Source organism: Ornithodoros turicata, chromosome 5 (genome assembly GCF_037126465.1).
Source record: "Ornithodoros turicata isolate Travis chromosome 5, ASM3712646v1, whole genome shotgun sequence".
NCBI lineage: Eukaryota > Metazoa > Arthropoda > Arachnida > Ixodida > Argasidae > Ornithodoros > Ornithodoros turicata.
This window is the reverse complement of record NC_088205.1, coordinates 64,044,049-64,064,245: the sequence shown is the minus strand read 5'-3', so window position 1 is coordinate 64,064,245 and position 20,197 is coordinate 64,044,049. Positions and strand designations below refer to the sequence as shown.

At 46.5% G+C, this 20,197-nt stretch overlaps 1 protein-coding gene and 1 non-coding gene across 3 annotated transcripts in view; both read left to right on the top strand.

Annotated features, from left to right (window-relative positions):
* The window catches only part of LOC135394565 (teneurin-m-like), a 261,414-nt gene that overhangs the window by 33,060 nt on the left and 208,157 nt on the right, over positions 1 to 20,197 (top strand). The window lies entirely within an intron of this gene.
* Trnat-ggu (transfer RNA threonine (anticodon GGU)) lies at positions 3,885 to 3,957 on the top strand. The gene has a single exon. It is a non-coding gene; the product is annotated as a tRNA-Thr (tRNA).

Here is a 20,197-nt window from a genome sequence, read left to right as displayed (position 1 = left end):
AAATGCCACCACCTCCTGCACTTATTTTCGCAGATTTCAATGCACTTCAGTACATTTTTAACCCAATAATGCTACATCGAGCTGCGTATATAAACAGGGTGTATATCAGGCCAATTAACGTTCCACGGTACTTTGCGCATATAAGCTAAAACATCTGGGGCCGCGTTCAATGGTGAGAGCTCAGTCTGCGACGGCGCAATTTAACACCCACTGTATTTCAGTCCCCGAGAGAGGATTCGCGCGGATCCATTAGGCGGACGCATACGGGTACTCTCGGGATATTATTGAAGAAAGATCGCTCGACAGCTAATTAAGCTAATAGCCGCGTTGTTAAAAACATGTGTTTTCTCCCAACCTTGCATTAGGCGGGGCTTTAGAAAATTGGTCGGTGTAACGAATTGCTGTGCAAGTATCGCGTCGTCTTATGAGTCTTGATGTTTCCGTGATACGGTGTGTTGGGAAATAAATTTACGTATCATGCTTCTCCCTAACTGCAGAGGGATACTTCATAATGTGTACCGCGCTATTTTGTTGATCTCTCTTTTTTTTTTATGTGAATTAGATTTTCAAGAAACATTCCCAGAAACATTACCCTTATAAGCCCTTAAATTTGAACTTTACAAAACTGAGATACTTCGCAGTAACAGCTCTACATGCAAGAACGGTCTTCAGTCCACCTTTGTCAGTGTATCGGAGTGCGATGTAGTAATATCAGATGAAATGTGGCCAATAAGAAACACATATAAGATGTTCCTTCCGATACCGTGTATATGATACAGTAGCACATGGCACAATGCAGTAGTACGCCGTGTTAGTACTTCAAGCAACAGGTCATGGGAGCGACCGCCACGACATCGAAGTCGCCCGTCATCTTTTTTTTTTATTCCGTGTTAGCGCCGCGAAGCAACTGTGGCTATGAGCGGTGTACAGACATGAAGTGATGGAGAGAGGACAGAAGGAATGAGTGAAGAACACTGGGTCCTGGGCCGACTTCAGGGGATTCTACCACCGACGAGCGGGACGCCTTAACCCACTCGGCCATGCCGCTGGTACCCTCCATCTTTTGCGGAAGAATATGTAGGAGAAGTTTGAGTACCAGTAACCTTTACGAGCACTCTAAATAGCATCCTCGCCATGTCATCCTGAGTGCCAGTCTGACGTTGTCGTGACTTAAATCGCCTTCTATTTTTTCTTTTTCTATCACATCACACCAGATCATCCTGAGTGTCTGCGCAGAAATGGCTATGAGACCGCCAACAGCAGTATAAGGACAACACAAACACTTACTGCGCTTCCAGCACCAGAAACGTGTTGTAATGACGTTGCCCTAGAGAAAAAGCCAATGTGTGCTGGCGCCAGCCGTCTGATATTTCGTTCATCCAGGTTCTTTCAGAGTGTATAGTTTTTGTCTGTTTCGGAAAGTGTTGACAACATGACGGCGTGTGCTGACATGCTCTGGCGCCGGGAAAGCGTTCTAGTTAGAAAAAGACGCCAAGGCCTCTGGCGTCACCTGGCCGAGCAGCGCATTAATGAGCAAGTGAAACAGTGGATGACACAAGTTCGGGTTCATCCTGTCTCATATATCAAAGTGGCGCCTGACTGGACTTACCAGCAATTTACAATTTTCATATCGACAGCTACCAATAAAAACTTTCACGTAGTACTAAAGACAGAAAAGCGAAATAGCGACGGTGATTTACTGCACTGTGTGCCCCTCGCCTCAACCAAGTCCAATGCGGCGAAAAAGGAGAAAATGTGCCTATGTTAGCGCATTTTGGGCAGGGTTATTTTGGAGTATTTTGCTTTTCTCTCCTGTTTTCATTTTTGTGAGAATTTTATTTACGAACCTTATTAGCTACCATGGTGGGTCTCACTATTATTTCTCGTCGGCCGAAGTTACCATAAAAAATAAAAAGAAAAGCTAGAAGTGCTGAACTGACGAATGAACAGGGCGGGCAGGACAATACGTCACTCTTGTCGCGGAAACAATTGGTTCCAATCGGGACAGGACAAAACAAATAGGGAAGGAAAAAGGAAGAGAAGGGGGAGTTCGTTGCAGAGGATTTGGTCAGCCGTGAAATGACGGTCGTAAATTGAAATCCAGCCCCGAAAGTTCCGGGTCTGGACCAGAGAAGAGAAAGGAGGTTCGACGAGAGGGTATACAAGAAGGCATGTTTGGGATGAGACTGAGGAAGCTGTGGGGTAGAAAGGACGATCTGGATGGAGGTATTTTGCGCCCATAATGGTTTGGGCAGCTCAGAACTGTGTTTCTTTCAAATGTTTTTGGTTTCTTTTTCTCTTTTTTTTATTTTTTGCAGTAGAGCGTAGGTCGTTTTCGAGATTATTGTGGTGCAATAAAGCGGTGCTGAGGTGACGCAAAAGAAAGACAGTGACCACAGCGACGGTACCTTCTTTCTCCTATCGTAAACGACAAGACGATGTGAGTTTCAAGAGGGATGTTGCCAAAGCCATCTCCCTATGCCGGGTAGTTTCGTCAGGTCTGGGTCGTCAAAGAGTTCAGCGTCGTCAGGCTCTATTTTGTAGAAGAAATGTTGCATCTGCAGAAGCACAGCTTACTAGCTGTCGCAGTGCTTTTAGTGCAGTCCTCATGGGCTTGTGGATTGCGTGGAATGTGGATTTAATTTTTATTTCGAGCTCGATGTATTTTCTTTTTTATCGTATTGCCACAAATACAGTCCTAAAGCACACAGCAATACACCGGCAGTGAAGGGTTTATTTTGGCGTGGGCAGCCTTGTTCTCAGGTGCGCCACACACACTATGTGCTGACGACAACGGCATTTTTTCACTCAAGCTTGTCCGTCATAGGATAATGCAAACGTGGAAGGATAAGCGCACTGGGCTTCTTCTTCTTGCTTTTCTTCTTCCTCAGCACTTAGCCGTCTGTTTTAAGTAGCACCAGTGTGCCGTGAAGTGACACGGATTCGAATCCCGGCTGTGCCTAACCTGGGTGTTCCTCAGACTGTGCAAATGAAATCTCGGCGCAGTTCCCCGTAAAGATGACCCAGGACGCACGATTCGCCCGAGCAACATGCCGCCATACCGGTAGACAGATCGCTCGCCAATACAGAGTTATGGTACATTCGCAGTAAGGAAACTGCCGCAGGACGAGAGCCGCCGATATTTCGAACAGAAACTGTTTAAGAACAGTCGCTGTTCGAAATGACGGCGGCTTTCGTCCTAGGAGACACTTTCTGCCCTTCTACAGTCGCAGTAAGTGGTACAACGGCGCCTCTCGTCCTGAGACACTTTCTGCCCTTCTACAGTCGCAGTAAGTGGTACAACGGCGGCTCTCGTCCTGAGACACTTTCTGCCCTTCTACAGTCGCAGTAAGTGGTACAACGGCGGCTCTCGTCCTGAGGCACTTTCTGCCCTTCTACAGTCGCAGTAAGTGGTACAACGGCGGCTCTCGTTCTGGGACACTTTCTGCCCTTCTACAGTCGCAGTAAGTGGTACAGGTCCCGCCAAAAGTTTACGGAACACGCGAGCGGTGTATTTTCCCCTCGGTGCGACACCCTAGTGGCAAGCGGAAGCGGGCTTGTTCACTCGTTCAGAGGGGTGGAGGAGTGCGCCGACAGCGACATCAATTCAAACCACGTTTCGAGCACATTCAAGCGATACCGAAACTACCGCTGTGTGTCGCTGCCAGCGCACTTGCTCAACCCTCTGAACGAGTAAAAGAGCACGTTTCCGCTCGCCGGTAGGGTGTCGCACCGAGGAGTGTTCCGTAAACTTTTCTCGGGACCTGTACCCTCAAACGCGCACATTCTACGAAGCATTAACTGTCGCAAAATCGGGCTCATGAGAGAACTGATGTTCTGAGGCTGGAACGATGACGCGCCCCTGGATGTCGCTGCGGAGGTGTGTTAGCTTAGCTCAGTTGGTAGAGCTCTGGACCGGTAATCCAGAAGATGTGGGTTCGAGTCCTACAGCTGGCTAACCTTTTCAGTGACTTCCATCTTTCATCGGGCTCATGTTTACGGAGGATTATGGAGTGCGAGTGTGCTGGACTGCGCGTCCCGTTCCCCTGCCGCGTTCCGTACGTGCCCTAACTGGAACGCCAGCATGCTTTTTATATACGCCTTTTCCTCCCTTCGTCTTTGTCGTCACTTGCCGTCATACCCGGAGCCACCATGCACACTTCGGACAAACTGCGTGGCATTCTGTACCGGTCGGCCAACCCCCCAAACTAAAACCCAGACTCTCATTATGAAGCCGTCCTGTCATGAAAGACCCATTAATAACAGTTGAGTTCGGCAGGCGACCGGGGGAGACCCTTCTCTTTCCCCAGCGACCTCTCTCGCCATTGAAGCTTTTCAGCCTTCTTGGGACGACAACCGGCCCCGGATGAAAAGGGGGGAACCTATTGTGCGCCTTCTCCGCAGAGCCGTGCTACGACTTCCTAATTAGTTTGGTCGACGGCTTTGTCACTTGCGCTGGAGACAGGCGCTACATTTCTGTGAGATGCATTTCCGTTCGGACAGATTCACCTCGATGGGCAATGTTGAATCGACGGCGCGCATTGGTATTGCGGTTTTCAGACTGCGGGATTTCGTGGGCGTACATACACCGGGGCACAGATAAGCTGGGGTTGTCTTTACTTCCGTGAAGGGGCCTAAAACTTGGGAGCCAGTCCCTGTGTTGCGTTGTGAGTGTGACGAGGAGGAAACCCAAATAAACGAAGAACTTCTTTTCTGACGGAGACTATTGGAAAGAGGAAGCACGTAAAATTTAGAAATTAGATTAGATGTACAATGATCTCCTTCAACTCCTTCCATGCACTGTTGAAACGGACGATGGTGAGGGTTGGTGAGCCCGAGACCGCCTTGCTCATGTGGGCGGCGTCATGATTGTAGTCAGGATAAGACGAGGTGATGATGGTAGAAATCATCCGAATGACATGGTTCTCTCTTCTCATTCGATGAACATGGAATAGATCCGCCTATTTTTGACACAATATGCAGAATGCAAAGGGTCCAAAGTAGACGATCCATATACCACTCCGAAGAAATCAAGAGACAAAACGATATTATTCTGTATAACGGTTGGCTCAGAGCGGTGTTACGTGGACAAGTTCTGTTTCAACGGTTTACATGTTTTGTAATACAACACCTCTTCACTTTAGGGAATTTAAATCAAGTGCGTGATATTAAGTATTGTTGACTCGTTTAACTTGCTGTACGGTAGCTGTGAACAGCAACAGAACAGCGTGCTAATGTGTCTAACGTAGTAGTACTTGGTTCCTGGAACGTTGTGTTAGCTTGCTGTTGTGTTACTCTGGTCCAAGTCCAAACAAAGCAAAAGAAAAGAAGGCATTGAACTCCTTCTTTAGGATAATTTTGGTAATGGTTCGTTGCACAGCCCATGTTGGAACCTTCTTGTCTCAGGCACCTTAACAACATCGGACTGATGAAGTGGTAAAGGCGCAGCTTGCAAGTTTACATGTGTCTGTATCGCCTATTGTGATGAAATACCCATATGATCATCCTTAAAATAACGTGTTATTGTATAAAATTCCCCCTAAATACTTGAACCACCGCTTCCACTGTTTCCTCGTTGCGTGCGTTAATCTTTAACTTACTACGTTCGAGTAGTCCTTTATTATTCCTTCTTAACATCAGGAACGTGTTCACCTTCAACTGCATGCTCTCTGAGACGGAATAGGTTACACAGTCAGACAAGAAGCACAGGTACCGTCTTTCGTTTCGCTCTCTTATGCGGTGTCTAAAGATGACAAGCAACAGTAAAAGAAAAAAAAGCCATCCCTCCATCACAAAGAAGCCGATCCATCCACGCCTCTAATGCCGATGTCAATGGCCGGCTGAATCCCCACCGTGTGAAAGGCTGGCACCACCTGGGAGTCATAGCCGGCACCCGCATCATCATCGTCTCCGAGATTTCGCGTGGGAGAATGGGGGAGTAGGATTAGTGCACCTTTCGATCCATTCCACATTAGAGATTTTTTTTTCCTCTAGCTGCGCCCCTGCCCACAACGTGTCGCTGCAGAGACTGCGAGGAGGTCGGAAGGAGTAAAACAGACCATATATTGTCCTCTGGTTCACGCTTCGTCTTGCGGATAGTTACCGAATAAATATAGTAGAAACCTCTACTGGGGGTTCCGTTTTGGATGTCCTCAATTCTTTTTGGGTGGGTATAGAGGGGCACCAAACTGAAAATATTTTTCTTCGAGGCATGAAAGATGGCGTTACCTTTACACCAACACATAAGGAACGGGATTCACCCGTTGTGTAGTTCGTGATTTATGATCGATAGAAAAAATGCAATATACGCATTCCTTCTCTCTCTCTCCTTCTCAAGAAGGCCGACAATGCTAAGCGCGCTCTCATTGGTGTCCACATACGATTTCTCCAATCATTGTCGGAGATCGCTTTGGAGGACCAATCCGAGGCCTTTCCACATTGTTGCGCTTCTTGAGAAGGAGAGGGAGAGGCCTACCGTATATTACGGTTTTTGCACTTTAGGGTTCCTTTAATGTGTTTTCTTTTCTGTTCGTTTCTTTTTTTTTGTTAAGTAAGCGACTATGTTTAGTCGTGTTCGTTTGACTTGTAACAAGGAATGAGATGCATTATCTGTTTGCAGTGCACGTTTTCCCTTTAATTTTTGCCAGTAACTTTAACTTCATTCTCATATCTCACATCTAATTTTTCGCGTGTAATGAGGTCAAAGATGTGCAGTAGTTAGCTACTTGTAGTTGAACTACTAGGTAAACTAAAGTAACTATAGTAGTTAGGTTAGTTTGTAGTAGTTACTACAAAGTTTTGTGCGTTCCACTCCTAGAATGGAAAACCTCCCCAGTTCGTCGTGAAAATATAATTGTTGTTGTGTGCTACATTCTATTTTTGGGAACCAAATAACCTCTCATTGGACACCTTGCGTTTCTCCTACCAAGTCTCTAACGAAAAAAAAAAAGTAAAAGAAACAAGAAAAGTTGGCATTCTTTGTCCGGCATAGTGTTCAGGTAACAGGTATGTTCTGACGATAACGAAGCCGTCCTATTTAAACCGCCGGTGTACTCTAGTCTGGACACCGCGCCAAGGTACCGTATTTTCTGGTGTATAACGCGCGCGTTATACAATAAAAAAGTGCTCTGAAGAGGTCCTGCGCGTTATCTAACGGTGCGCGTTATACACGGAAATATTTTCCTGCAGAGTTCCTTTTCAGGTCAGTGACGTACAAATTCTAGCCACTTCCAGGTTGTGCTGTGGTTTTCTCCCGTATCTCTTAGGGTCAGTTGACAGATCCGGCGAAAGGACACTGGACTTCATAAACGGTCAATAATCTTGAATTCATTTCAGAAGAATGGCATGATTGAGAAGGGACGCGGAACGGAAAGCAGAGAGGACACTGAAGAATACTATGACAGCGACGCTGTTGCATCGGAGTTTAACGGATTTGACTAAATGTGTTTCAAATATAGAATATGCATACGTATATGATTCACCGCTTTGGTTTATTGTGTATACTGGTGGCAGTACAGAATTTTGTAGCACCATTGCGGTGCGCGTTGTGCATCGAACATTTTTCAAATTCGGCCCGTTTTTAGGGGTGCGTGTTATACACCGGAAAATACGGTACTTAAAAATGTTGTTAAACTACGTCCCAGTAGTTCCAAAGTAGTTTTAACTATAGTCAGTGACAACGTAAGTCCTTCAATTGGGACAGCCCACTTATCTGTGGAAGGCTCCTGTGATTGGCTATCAGCCTTTGCACGACGCATCCACTTCGCGATGCAGTGTTGGCTCCCTCAACCCCCAGTCCCCACTTGGCTGCACCGCACTACATTCGCACGCGCGGAGCGATTCTTCTGTGGGGGCGGGGTCAAGTGTATGACCTATGTTGTCACCGAAAATAGTGGTGGTATGATGTAGTTACACTGGTAGTTAAACTGCAAAAAGTAGTTACTGTCCATCTCTGAATGAGGTAGTGTACTGCTCTCCAGCAGTGAATCACTCCATGTCATAGTCATATGTTGTTGTTCCCGTGCCACTCAACACGAAAAATGACATAAAAGTGCCGTAATGCTGTAATTTTTGTGTCATTCGTGCGATGGCCCATGGAACGCATCAATGACATTTTCCTCAATGCCATTTTCTGTTTAGTGGGTTCACCGCAGCTCACTCACCCATGAAATGCCTAACTCTCACTCCCATTGACTGGCAAGAGTAGCAACTTTAACCTGCATAAGACCGCTTTCAACTGTGCGACGCAAGATGGGTTCTTAAGTTCTAGCCTGCAGAAGTTCCTTTTTACGAAAGAAACATTCGAGATGTTAGTAATTATCACCCACAACGCCAAAGCACGCATGACGCAGCCAAGGGCAGACGCCAATGTTTTGTGAGTTGGCAACATCACACACACACACAAAAAAAAAAGGGGTTACTGTATATTGAAAGCACATGGTATTTAAAACATGTTACCACAGCAGATGCACATAAAAATCAGCATATTATTATTACGTTTTATAATATCCAATGCCTTTTATAACTATCAACTGCGTTTCAGTTTTTTAAAGGTTGTATCACGTGCACTTTGCTAGGGAGCCGCATCATCTCGATGGCGTTTAATGTCATTAAAAAAGGAACATTTGGCATGAGCTTCGTGAATAATAGCATTCGATATCCAAATGGCAGTAGTGGATATATCATTTTTCGAGCCTGTGCGTTTAGTGTACTACCCGCTGCTGTATAACAGTGTACTCTTCGATATGCGTCTGTCATGTAAAACATCACCCAGTGGTCTCCAATCGATCGAACTGACTAAAGTATCACGATGATTCGTGATGATACGCGTCGACGCAATGCATATTAACCCCACCTGACGTGAGCTGACATGGTAAAAGCACAGCTTGTAAAATGCCTGCTCAACATTTTTGCTACGTTTTACACACAAAGCTTGTACACAAGACTCGAGGAACAAAAACATATCCTTATATACATAGATGGGTAGAAATCCAGCAAACCGGTAGAATATAGGAAGGGAGTTGCCTCAGGACAGAAGCCGCCGATATTTCGAACAGAGACAGTCTCAGACAGAGAACAGTCTCTGTTCGAAATATCGGCGGCTTCTGTCCTGAGGCAACTCCCTTCCTATCCTTATATACAGTCATGTTTCGCTTATCCGGAGTTCAGATATCCGGAAACCTCGTTATCCGGACTACATTACCAGGTACGAACCTGCTACCATTGGATTTTGTCTCGGTTATCCGGAATTCATTGTCCGTATCCCGACAGCAAGTACGGGGAACAATCTTCAAGGACCCATGTTATTCTGATTCGCTTATCCGGAAAAGTGTCAACGTCCTCTGTCCCTGGTATGTGCTGTGTCCGAATTATTCCGGAAAAGGGTCACAGCTCACGGGGCCATTCTGCAGTGTTTGACCTTCTTTTCTTCTGAGGTCACTACTTTTTGGTGTGTGGGGGCACACGGAGATAGTAGACGATAAGCGAAAGAGGTGCACTGCACCCACGGAGCGCAAGAAATCCACACGTCAATGTAAACGTCAAAGTCCAGGCCGTCTGAAAGCATCGCCTGTCTTTTTGCCTCTGCCAAGAGCATTTGCAAGAAGACAAAAACATATGCGCAGGACCAACTTTCTCAGACATCGTCCTGTATTGAACAGCGGGGTGACGCAGCTGGTGCCGTGGCTGTGACGAAAATACTGTCACACGCGTGCCTGCTAATTTCAAGAAGCTCACTACGCACGAATTTGTAGTGATCTTTTCCTTGTTTTCTTTTCTGGAGCTATAAAGAGCTGTCCCAAATTTTTCGGGTTTCCCGGAAGTATGCTTGGTCCGGTTATCCGGAAATTCGTTATCCGGACGAAAAGGGACAACTCCCGAGGTGTCCGGATAATCGAGACATGACTGTATACGCGGTATTCGCAAACATTTTGGGATTTGCTTCAGCCTCAAAGTGATGCTAGAAATTCGCTCTCGTTTCAAAACTCTAGCAGCCAGAGCACAAGAAAAGAGATGTTTCCTGCCATTAGATATGAAGAGTAACTGCAGGACCAAGGTGGAACCAAGCAACCTAAGTATTCTAAGCTTCCAAACGTATCCACCACAGTGATATCCCACATGCGATCGCCCAAAAACCAACTTCTGGTTCTGGAAAGAAACAAAATGACATTTTATATGCCCAACGTGCTTATCTTTACACCGTAATTTAAACCGGATTAAAATTCACTTTCATTATTCGCCGCTGGGCTAAACCCAATCCGGCTTTGAGGTATTGTCTCCAAAAGGTGGAACTCATGAGTCACCCAACCACAGGAAATCGTCCTACAGCGTGTCAGAGCTGTGTGTGCATGATTTGAATTGTAAATACCGCGTCATATAGGACATCGCATCTGCGAAAAAAAGAGAATGAAAACTTTCCACCGCCCAACTTAACCACACAGGGCTCAGTGCTGTCATAATCGCAGTAATCCCCATTGTCATCGCCCAGCAGCAGCGCCGCCCTGGGGGCCGAGTTTTGAAACATCCTCCCCAGACTTCATATTTGGCAATTTTTCTTGAAAAAAAAAAAGATTTTTAAACTGGATTAGTGCGGGGTTTGGACATAACTCAAGCGAGAGAAAGACACGCTCTTGGCTGGATTAATTTTTGTGAATGAGAAGCGGACCTGGCTTATCCAATCGAGAAAGATTTAATATAAAATTGTGTCGGTGGCAGCCGCTCATTCTGCGAGGACATAAATTGGATCGAGAGGGGTGTGCGTGTATCCGGAGAACGTCCTTGTTACTAGTGGTCCGATACTCTCGGGCAGATGTTTTGAAACACTTCTAACCCAGCGCTTGTCGACGAGAAGTGTACAAAGTGAGACTACGAAGAGTATTTTGCGGTGTATAACGCACACCAATGTATAACGCGCACCAACGTCATGCAATTCCCAGTTCCTTACTTTTGAGCAGGAACTAGGCTCGGTATCGCCCTCATTGTACATAGCAGCAGAAGCACGGGCGCCAAGTACAAGTATCATTTATTATTATTACTATTATTATTATATAGTTTTTGTACTTACAAGTTACCGTCTCTTTTTTAAAGCACAGGTCTTCCACCCGAGTAGCCATTTAAAGAACCCGAGGTCACGTGAAAATACCAGGGCGCACTGGTGTTCCGCAGTCACCTGGGGCCCTTGACCCTCAGCTGACTCATGGGTGCTATATGTTGCGCTCAGTCAGGGAGCAATGCCTGTGCTAAGGGAAGCAGCTATCCATCTAGGACATAGGAAGCCTAGTGTCCTTTATTTGTATAGGAGGACGGAGGTCTCGTAACAACTATGGGAAAAACCTCCCACTTACGGGTTCCCAAGTCTTTGCCAATAACCCGAAAGACGAGAAGCGGGACCCGGAGAAGTAGAACAACCACACGTTTACTTGCCCCAAAGTAGAAGTACAGTAAAAGTGCGCAGCAACACAAGGTCTTCAGGCTCCGCTTCTTCGGCTCCCTGGTGCCGTAAAGTCCACAGGCTAACTAGCAGTCTGTTTTTGTTCTCTCTGTGCTCGCGCCCTAACCTCCTCGTCTTTGTCGACGTTTTTCGCGTCGTTGCTCCACACTAAGAGGTGCCGCATTCAACATTCCGCGTGGCTACTCCTAGGCTATAAGTCGCACGACGTCCTCCTGAAAGTCGGCCTTCCGGGACGAAACTCCGATGTATAACGCGCACCGCTCGATAACTCGCAGCGCCTCTTCGCGACACTTTTTTTTTTTTTTCAGTATATAACGCAGACTGGAAAATACGTCGCATAGTTCGACAACAGACAAAAATACTTCGTACCGGTATATACTTATATGTGGTGGCGCGAAGATATTTGACGGAGGGATGCCAACGTCGATAATAAAGGAAGAAGTGAGAAACGCAAAACTTTTCTTTTGAGTGTAATACTGTTCCCACACTGTCCCCAATGAACGCTGCCGTTTTCAGATGCATGAACACCTCATGAAAGGACTGATAAAACACAACCAAACATGCAGGATCTACAACCACAGTGCGCTGTCCTGAAAGCTCGAGAACATTCATGCAGCAGCCAACGCATAAAAACGTACGTACACGTGGCCATACCGACCACGATCACTGACCGCTACCGCCTGCTGCCGTGGAAAGTGAAAAGTTCCACTTGCTCGGGCGCGTGCATGATCCCCAACCACACCACGCTTGTGGACTGCGTCGTTCTGCTGTTATTTGTCGACTGTGGAAGCCTCGTTAATCAGGTTGAAATATGGGCTGTGCTTAGGTCCCGTGGGACCTGCCCAACTCATTAAGTGCGCTTCGCTCAGTCAGGATTCCATAGAGGCGAGCTGTGTTCCGTGGAGCTCACGTCTGCGTGCCAGGCTGGTGTAACGCCGTTTCACGCGCAAGATAGCCCGCATTCGAGAGCAGAATTCCGGATCAGAGCCGAGGAGCGTTCCAGTGTCAACAGAGGTTCGCCAATCAAGCCTTGCCTGTACGCGCTAGAGTGGCTCTAAGTGCTTGTTCAATGCTCGTCAGTGTTGTCGTATCATTCTCAGTGGCCTTGTGGAAGGGAGTGTTGAAAACGTGATTTAGGTGTCGCGCGTTCTCTCGCGTATTTTGGGGGCGCTGGCGCGCTGTACGTTACCATAAATTTTATCTCGGCAGCGAGTAGCGTAGACGTAGACATTTTGAACGCATAAGAACCACATAATGCAATTGTCTGTTTCGAGAGAAAGTACTTAAACTGAAAAGAGCGGCACCTATTTTATTTTTCAAAATGTAAGTAATGGATATTTTTAACATTCGCGTGGTATCCTAGCGGCTCTCCAGTGAACTACCCTCGGCGTGCGCCAAAACAAAGCCAGGTGGGTGAGACAGACGAGTTTGCGCGGTGTACCCAATGGTCCCCATTCCGGTCGTCCCCATCCAGGGCCATCGAGTGAACGCGAAGATAACCTACTCCGGCGGACTCAAGGTTGTCTGGGCCACAGCGCATGCGCATCAGCAAAAGGTCCATTGTTTGATAGCATGGGGACCGTGGCATGGGGATGGCGTGGGGGCATCTAATCAGTCATTAATACAAAAGAAAATGCTTTATGGCATGTGAAGATTCGCACGGCAGAAATGACGAATAAGAAGTTCGACCATGTTGAGGTGTTTTCTATAAAGAGGTTCACCCAACAGATCACTTGGTTTTGCGGCCCCAAATTTCGTTGAAATATAATAATGATGTGAACGACCACGACGTACGACACTCTCCATCATTTGTTTCTAAACAAAGGTAGAGAGTCCTCTGTTTCAACGATACGAAACTTAAGCAAAGTTCAGTGTGTGAGAGAACTACACACAGCGCGTTAAGATCAGAATGTTAAACCAGCCACCTCGATCCTTCATTGAAAAAGAGGCAAGAAGGGGGGGGGGGCAGCAATTCGACAGAACGACCAATAGCATGGATCTAGCAGGCCAAACACCGAGTCGAACTGACTAAATTAACCTTACTTCCACTGCCTACAAACACGTCCTTCCTGGGAGAAGAAAACGCAAACTTCCCCATATTTCTCCTTCGCTTCTGCTGTACCGTTAACGCGGCCGTGCTGTAGCGAAGTAATGAGCTCACAGAACTTCCTTCCATACACTTTTCTGGAGCTCCAGGAAGCGCTCCCTGGGAATGAAGGTCGTAATGACTAGGCACACGCAGGTACAATCCCGAGAAGATTTGGTCACGGAAACTCGGCCCCAGCAGGATGCATGATTCCCCACAAAAGAAAGTCGGGGGGGGGGGGGGGGGGGAGGCAGAATTGATCGGCGAGGAACTCTGAGCAAAGCCTATAGTAACGGAGACTAGGGGTTGGCATGATGAAGACGAGGCTTTTATTATTGTTGCTGACGTTGTTGTCGCTATCGTTACATAACTGCATAGGGATCGATAAAGGGGAGGACGGTACGGGCAAGACGCGTGCAGGGTCGTATTTCGTCTGTTGTTTACTGTGCGTGTGGTAGGGATAGGCGTATTTGGCTTTGCTTGTCGAAACCCACTAGGGGACGGCCGGGAACGAGGGTATTGGTGGTTTGTTTTACTTAGAGCTCTCTCAGGAAGGGGGATAGCGGTGTAAAGTGTACTAGATGCCTGAGTTATGTACTGTTCAGAAGCATGTGTAAGGCACAGAAGGGAGGGAGGTATAGGCAGGCGGGACGGGTTCTTGTATGATGGGAAGGGGACCAAAGGAAACGACTGTATAGAAAGCTATTTTATGTTGTCTTTGGATACGTTGTGTATGCGCCAGAACTAAGAGGTGAAGTCGCTGTTGGATTCGTGCACTATGGTTTGCTGCCATGGTAACGATGGTCGAACATTCAATGTGACAACACGCATTTGTGCCCGTGTTTGTCTTTCCCCCATAATTCAGTTTTTGCTCTTGTATAACAATCTATCGCGTTACACCGCGGCCATGTCCTAGTCGGACTACCGCTATTAAACAATAACGTTGAGGAGGGCTTGTCTGCCGTTGTGCACACTGGCCAGTTATTCTCAGTGGCTGGTGATAATATGATAATTCGTGGCTTTACGTCACGAGGCAACCATGATCATGAGCGACGCCATAGTGGTCGATCTCTGGATTAATTTTGCCCACCTGATATCCTCATTGGCGCGTCACAGATAACCTATTCCACGAATGCAGTGGCAGCTGATTGTTGATCTTGGCGCTCTCCTCGACGCCATTCTTTCTTTCTGTCACCTTACTGTCTCGTATCTTTTCGGTTCTTTTTTTATCTTTCTATTTGACGTGACCAACCCCGACTATTTCCAGGCCAGACGCCATACCGTGGCCACCACATCAAACTCACTCATCCTGAACGTCCACACTTCCGGTTATTGGAAGCCAACTTTGAGCGTGCAGGGAAGCCATCATGGTGTCGTCATGAAAGATTTAACGCCGACTGTAAAAAACTTTACGGGAGACCGTAAACAAACCCTTCCAGCAGTAAGCGCATCCACTACGGAACCACGGAGAACTTCGACTATCGCCATCTAGCGGAAGAAAAAGAAGAAAAAAATCAAAGAAGAGCGAGACCAGGCAAGACACTATAAAATGACGAAGCCTGCCACAACGTTCGTAGGATCTCAAAAGCATAAAAAATCATCAATGGTCAAGTCTAGAAAACGGTCGAGCAGCGGAACGATGGCACAGGCTCGTATAATCGCGGTGATGAGCCCTTGTCGCCGCAGACGACAACCCTGGCGAGGACGCAGAGTGTGCTTCGCTCCACCGCCTGCTGCTGCCTTTATGAGCAAGAGAATTCACTTCGTCGGGGAAGACTTCGTGTTGTGGGCCCCCCTCCTTTTATTTTGCAGCGCACACCTATATTGAATTTTTGGGTTTCACATACACACGCTAGGAGGCAGTAGCTGTGAGATATATATATATATATAAAAGGCACACAGCGAGACTTCCAATATAATGCTCTATATAGGGAAGTGCTTTATATTTTTAGTTCTTATTTTGTTCTCGTAGCTGTGAAGAGCAATTTTTGACGCCCATAGCGCGGAGTAAAGCCTGGACGTGAACGTCTGTATTTCCTTTTTGTTTTACTTTTTATCGTGGTCTTCTCATGCTTCCGTTGTAATATCGCAAAGAGCGCTGAGATTTTCGGGAGATATGGGTGGCTGGAATTCCATACCGCATCGGTTTACGTTGCGCTCACGTTTTGTTTTTTGAGGAGCGTGCCCGAAGCTTCAAATGTAGAGACGACAGTGTGAGTATCATGTCTCACGAAGCACTGGCTTTCTTGCATGCTATAGTCTCAGCTCGTAAGGGACACCACTTTCCATACAGATTCCCAGTCGTTTGCTACATGTGAAAAGGAATGTTTGTCACAGTGCGACCTTGCCACTGCCAAGCTGCCACCGTGTATGGTGCAACACCAGAGGTGGAACATTTTTTGAGGAGGTTGTTTCGCGCATACTGATACGCATCAACAGAGATGATGATGATGATGATGTGGGACTTCCCCGCAACTAGCTCTTTTAGTATGGAATGGGGTACTCGAAAAATATTTATTGGAAGTGATGATGATGATGATGATGATGATGATGATGATAGGAGAAAAAAATGGAGATGTGAGCCCGCTCACCGCGGGACAAGCTACTCCAGGTTTAGTAGAGAAAAAAGAAAAAGGAAAAAGCACGTATTGAACACAACGACGGAGGTTGAGCGCCTATTTTGAACAGAAATGCGTTGGCCAATGGGACATTGAGTCGGAGTGTCGACGATGTACATAAGTTTTCTTCGCAATCAGTGTATACGTCACCAAAAGATGTCCACTGTTTAACAAACCTCAACCCTATTGAAGACATGATCCTTTAAGTGCCTCGTTAGATTGCTTGAAATTGCGCCGTAACGCTATATGGAACGTTGACAACGTTAGCTTTTAGCTAAGCGCATATAGGTGTACTAACAATATCAAGCCGGCCTTCGCTCCAGCGCCACCACCACCCGAGCGCAACGTTAGAGCGCGCACCAATTAACGTGAGCTTCGCGCAACCTCGAAAAACGCAGCTGATAACCAGCCTCGTCTCCTCGACACTCTTAACATAAGTATTCGACTCTCCCCACAACCATGTCTACCATGATGTTTTGGTATGGTGAGCTCACCATAGCTTTGACAGCCATAACAGTTACTCTCACCACGTTGTCGCCAAGCAACGTAACCAGGCGATAAGCAGCAACTGCGCTTTCCGCTATATATACGGGTTAATATTGACTCGGTTGCATCGGCGCGCTTTCATGCGGAAGGATAACTCCCTCTTACTAAAAGGACTTAATCGTACCGCGTGCTGGTTGTGAGCTAGGGCTAAAAAGTTCACTCGTCCGAATGTAATCCTTGACAGGGGAGGGTCCTAATCTCTTGTTTCGCAACGCATGTGAGCAGCGCTTCTATGGGGGCTTGCTGGTTGCTGCGAGGGCTATTTCAACGAGACTAAGTCTATGTGGGGATTGCGATGTGACGGATGATAAACTGAAGTTTCTCACCGGCTGGTGTTCGTAGTTTTCTCTGACTTTATTAGGACGCATTGTAGCGTGCTATAGTGCCATAGCTCTGGATTTGGACGAGGAGACTATCCGTCTCTGGGTGGTACACGCAGTTGAGGGGATATGTTTATTAAGAAAAAAAGGAAGGAAAGGTAAGTCTGACAGAGGTCGGCTTGCTATTCCAAAACAAATGAAGAACAGGAAAAGAGAAAGAAGAAAAACAAAAGAAAACGCACAAAAACTGAAAAATTACACACGCGATTATACGGTCACAATGCGTTGACAAGGTTCGAAGCGTGGAGAAAGCGGAGGAGCGCAGAGGTGACGGCCCACTGGATCGGCTGAAGAACGGGACCCGGTAAGGTAGCCAGTGCCATAGTGCAGTAGCCAAGTTGGGATAGACGACGACAGAGGGCGTCACGGTGCAGAAGGTGTTGCCGGCAGCGTAGGATGCAGTGGGGAATATCACCCACCAGGCCACATGCTAGTGCAGACTGGAGTGCTGTATTGACCCATTAGACCCATTGACCCAGTTGGATTTAAAATTGTGCAAAGGCACTGCTCTCACGCGCGCGCAGAGAGACGCGAAAGGGAAAATGGTAAAGTACAAAAAGTGGCGACATATTGGGAAGGAATGAGTAACATCAAACACATTGTAACAAATCAAATCACTTCAGTGAAGCAACTTGTAGTTATTTCATTCTTCCTACTTCACTGAGACAACAACAACAACAACAACAAATAAATCGTGACTATGACCTGGGGTGATTCACCACTGGAGAGCAGTACACTACACCATTACATGCGAAACATTAGATGTGAGATACGAAATGACAGTTGTGTATCCTCAGAATTGAAGTTTGATCATGGTGGTGTATGTATGCTGCTTAGGTTATTGCACATGATATCTGTACGTTGATGCACGGTTGTAGTTCCTTTGTTCATACAGTGCTACTCCAAACAAGAATGGAGAGGGTGCAGGGAAGGAGGCAGAGATATACCCGATAATGGAGAGAGTCCCAAAACATAGTTAACTTATATCCTTGGCGTCGTGGTACAAATTTCTTGCACAAGTCGTGTCCTCGAGAGACCTTGAATACAAACTAACTGAAAATCGCCAAAATCCCCATAAAGAAGCTGACACAAGACACACACTGAGCACTGACAGAACTGCCAACCAACATTTCAACGTGCCCGTGTGTTGTGTCTTCGGTGTCGTCCTTGCGCTGTGGGTTTTTGCTATTCTAAGTCAGTATGACATCGGTAATCATAATTGTTTTACGACGTAAAGCCAACAGTTCATATAGCTTAGCAAAAGCATAGCATAGCAATACCCTAGCAGAGATTATCTAAAGCCTAGACGCCGTCATCCTCCTGTGTTTCTGTCGTGAATATACATTTTTCCCCCTTTTTCTTTTATGTATAAACAGTGCTCGCCGTTGTAACACCGCGCAGTGTCGAAACATGCATATCCGAAACACACAAATAAAAGCATCGGCACTCTAGAGGACAGCTGCCGCAAGGACTCAAAACATCTCTAATCTATTTCTTCCCTTCACACTACCAATGTTTTCCTCACAACAGAATTCCCCATCTACCACCCGAAACGCGGCACTTAAGCTAAAAATGTCCCCTTAGCGACGAAGATAAATTCGATTTTCACCCACGGAACTGCCAGGTTAATGACAGCACCAAGGCTACATGCGAACCGTCACAGCCATTCAGATAGAATTACAGTGCAAACCGTGGTATGTAATACAACGCCCTCCTCGTGCAGACAAACGCGTCACCTTCATCTCAGAAGCTTCCCCCATTCTGCTTGTCTTTGTTGATGGTTCGGGATGGCTGTTATATTTCAAGCTCCCGCCCTGAGCTCGTCGTTCAATATCTAGCATGTCTCCCCTCTTGCCACACTCGTGATGGAGCCCATTCCGAGTCGCGATAAGAACGTCCGACGAGGAGAAAACAATTCATTATTTGTCGCAGGACCCGCGTCGAGCAGAAAATTGCTGCCGGAACGGCTGCACGGGTGGCCGAATCGATGGGCGTTCGTATAAGGTGCGTTCCATTCGCCTTCTGTGGCGCATTGAAGGTTACTGTAGGCAGTCGCCGTAGATGGTGGCGGATCATCCGATAAGGAGTGTGGGGGGATAGGTTCAATAATAGGGCTAACATAGAATGACGTTGGATAACGGATAAGTGTCACGTTGTGTTGTCGTATGCAGGGTGTGTGCGGAAACACCTGAGTCGCGTTTGCACGCATTACTCGATGTCTACTTTTCTTCCTTTTTTTCATTTCCATTTATTTTCCTTTTGCGCTACATCACAATTGGGGGAGGTACGCCAAAAAGCAGCAAACGCTGCTTGACTTAGGGCAGTACACCCCTTGCATTTGGCGTCCGCAGCGGCGAGTCAAAGAATTGCATTAAGTTTCGGCACTGTACAATGGTAAAAAAGCAGACCTGATGCTAACAGAGATATATACAGTGGTTACAACACGTTGTACAGTAGTATGCAACGCAACATATGACGAAAACACGGAACAAAAACCTCTTTGTAGAACTCAGAACATATCGCGAAGGCTCGCAGGAGAAGCCGAGTAAATGTTAATATTCGCAAGCAAGAAACGGTTAAGAACTCTTGCCATTCTGTAACTCAAAGACTGTGTTCCATAATTCGTCCTATGAAACGGAACTTGCCATAAATTGCTCTGCCTGGTAGGTCGCACAGCGGATCTGTATAGATTACACAATGATAACCATGTACTGTTATTTTCGCGTACAGATCTTAGATACGACCTAACTAATACGTAATCTGACAAGGAATTTATTCTTTTGATATGTAATTCCTTAAATATTGATGTAGTATGGGCAGATAATGACACCCCCTCTATGATCCTAACAGCTCTCTTCCGCAGAAGTAGTATTTTGCTGAGGTTATGTGAGCTGGTGGTACTCCACACGAGATTGCAAAGAACATAATGTATGAGGGATTGGTATATTCATAACTTGATCTGCTTAGGCAATATAAATCTGCTTCTCAGCATAATGCCACACACTTTTGATAGTTTATTACATATCTGCTCAATATGAGCAATAGGACAAGTCTGCAGAAAAAAAAACACACCTGATTTTTTTACAGAATGAACAGATTCAATTCCCTGATCGCCCAG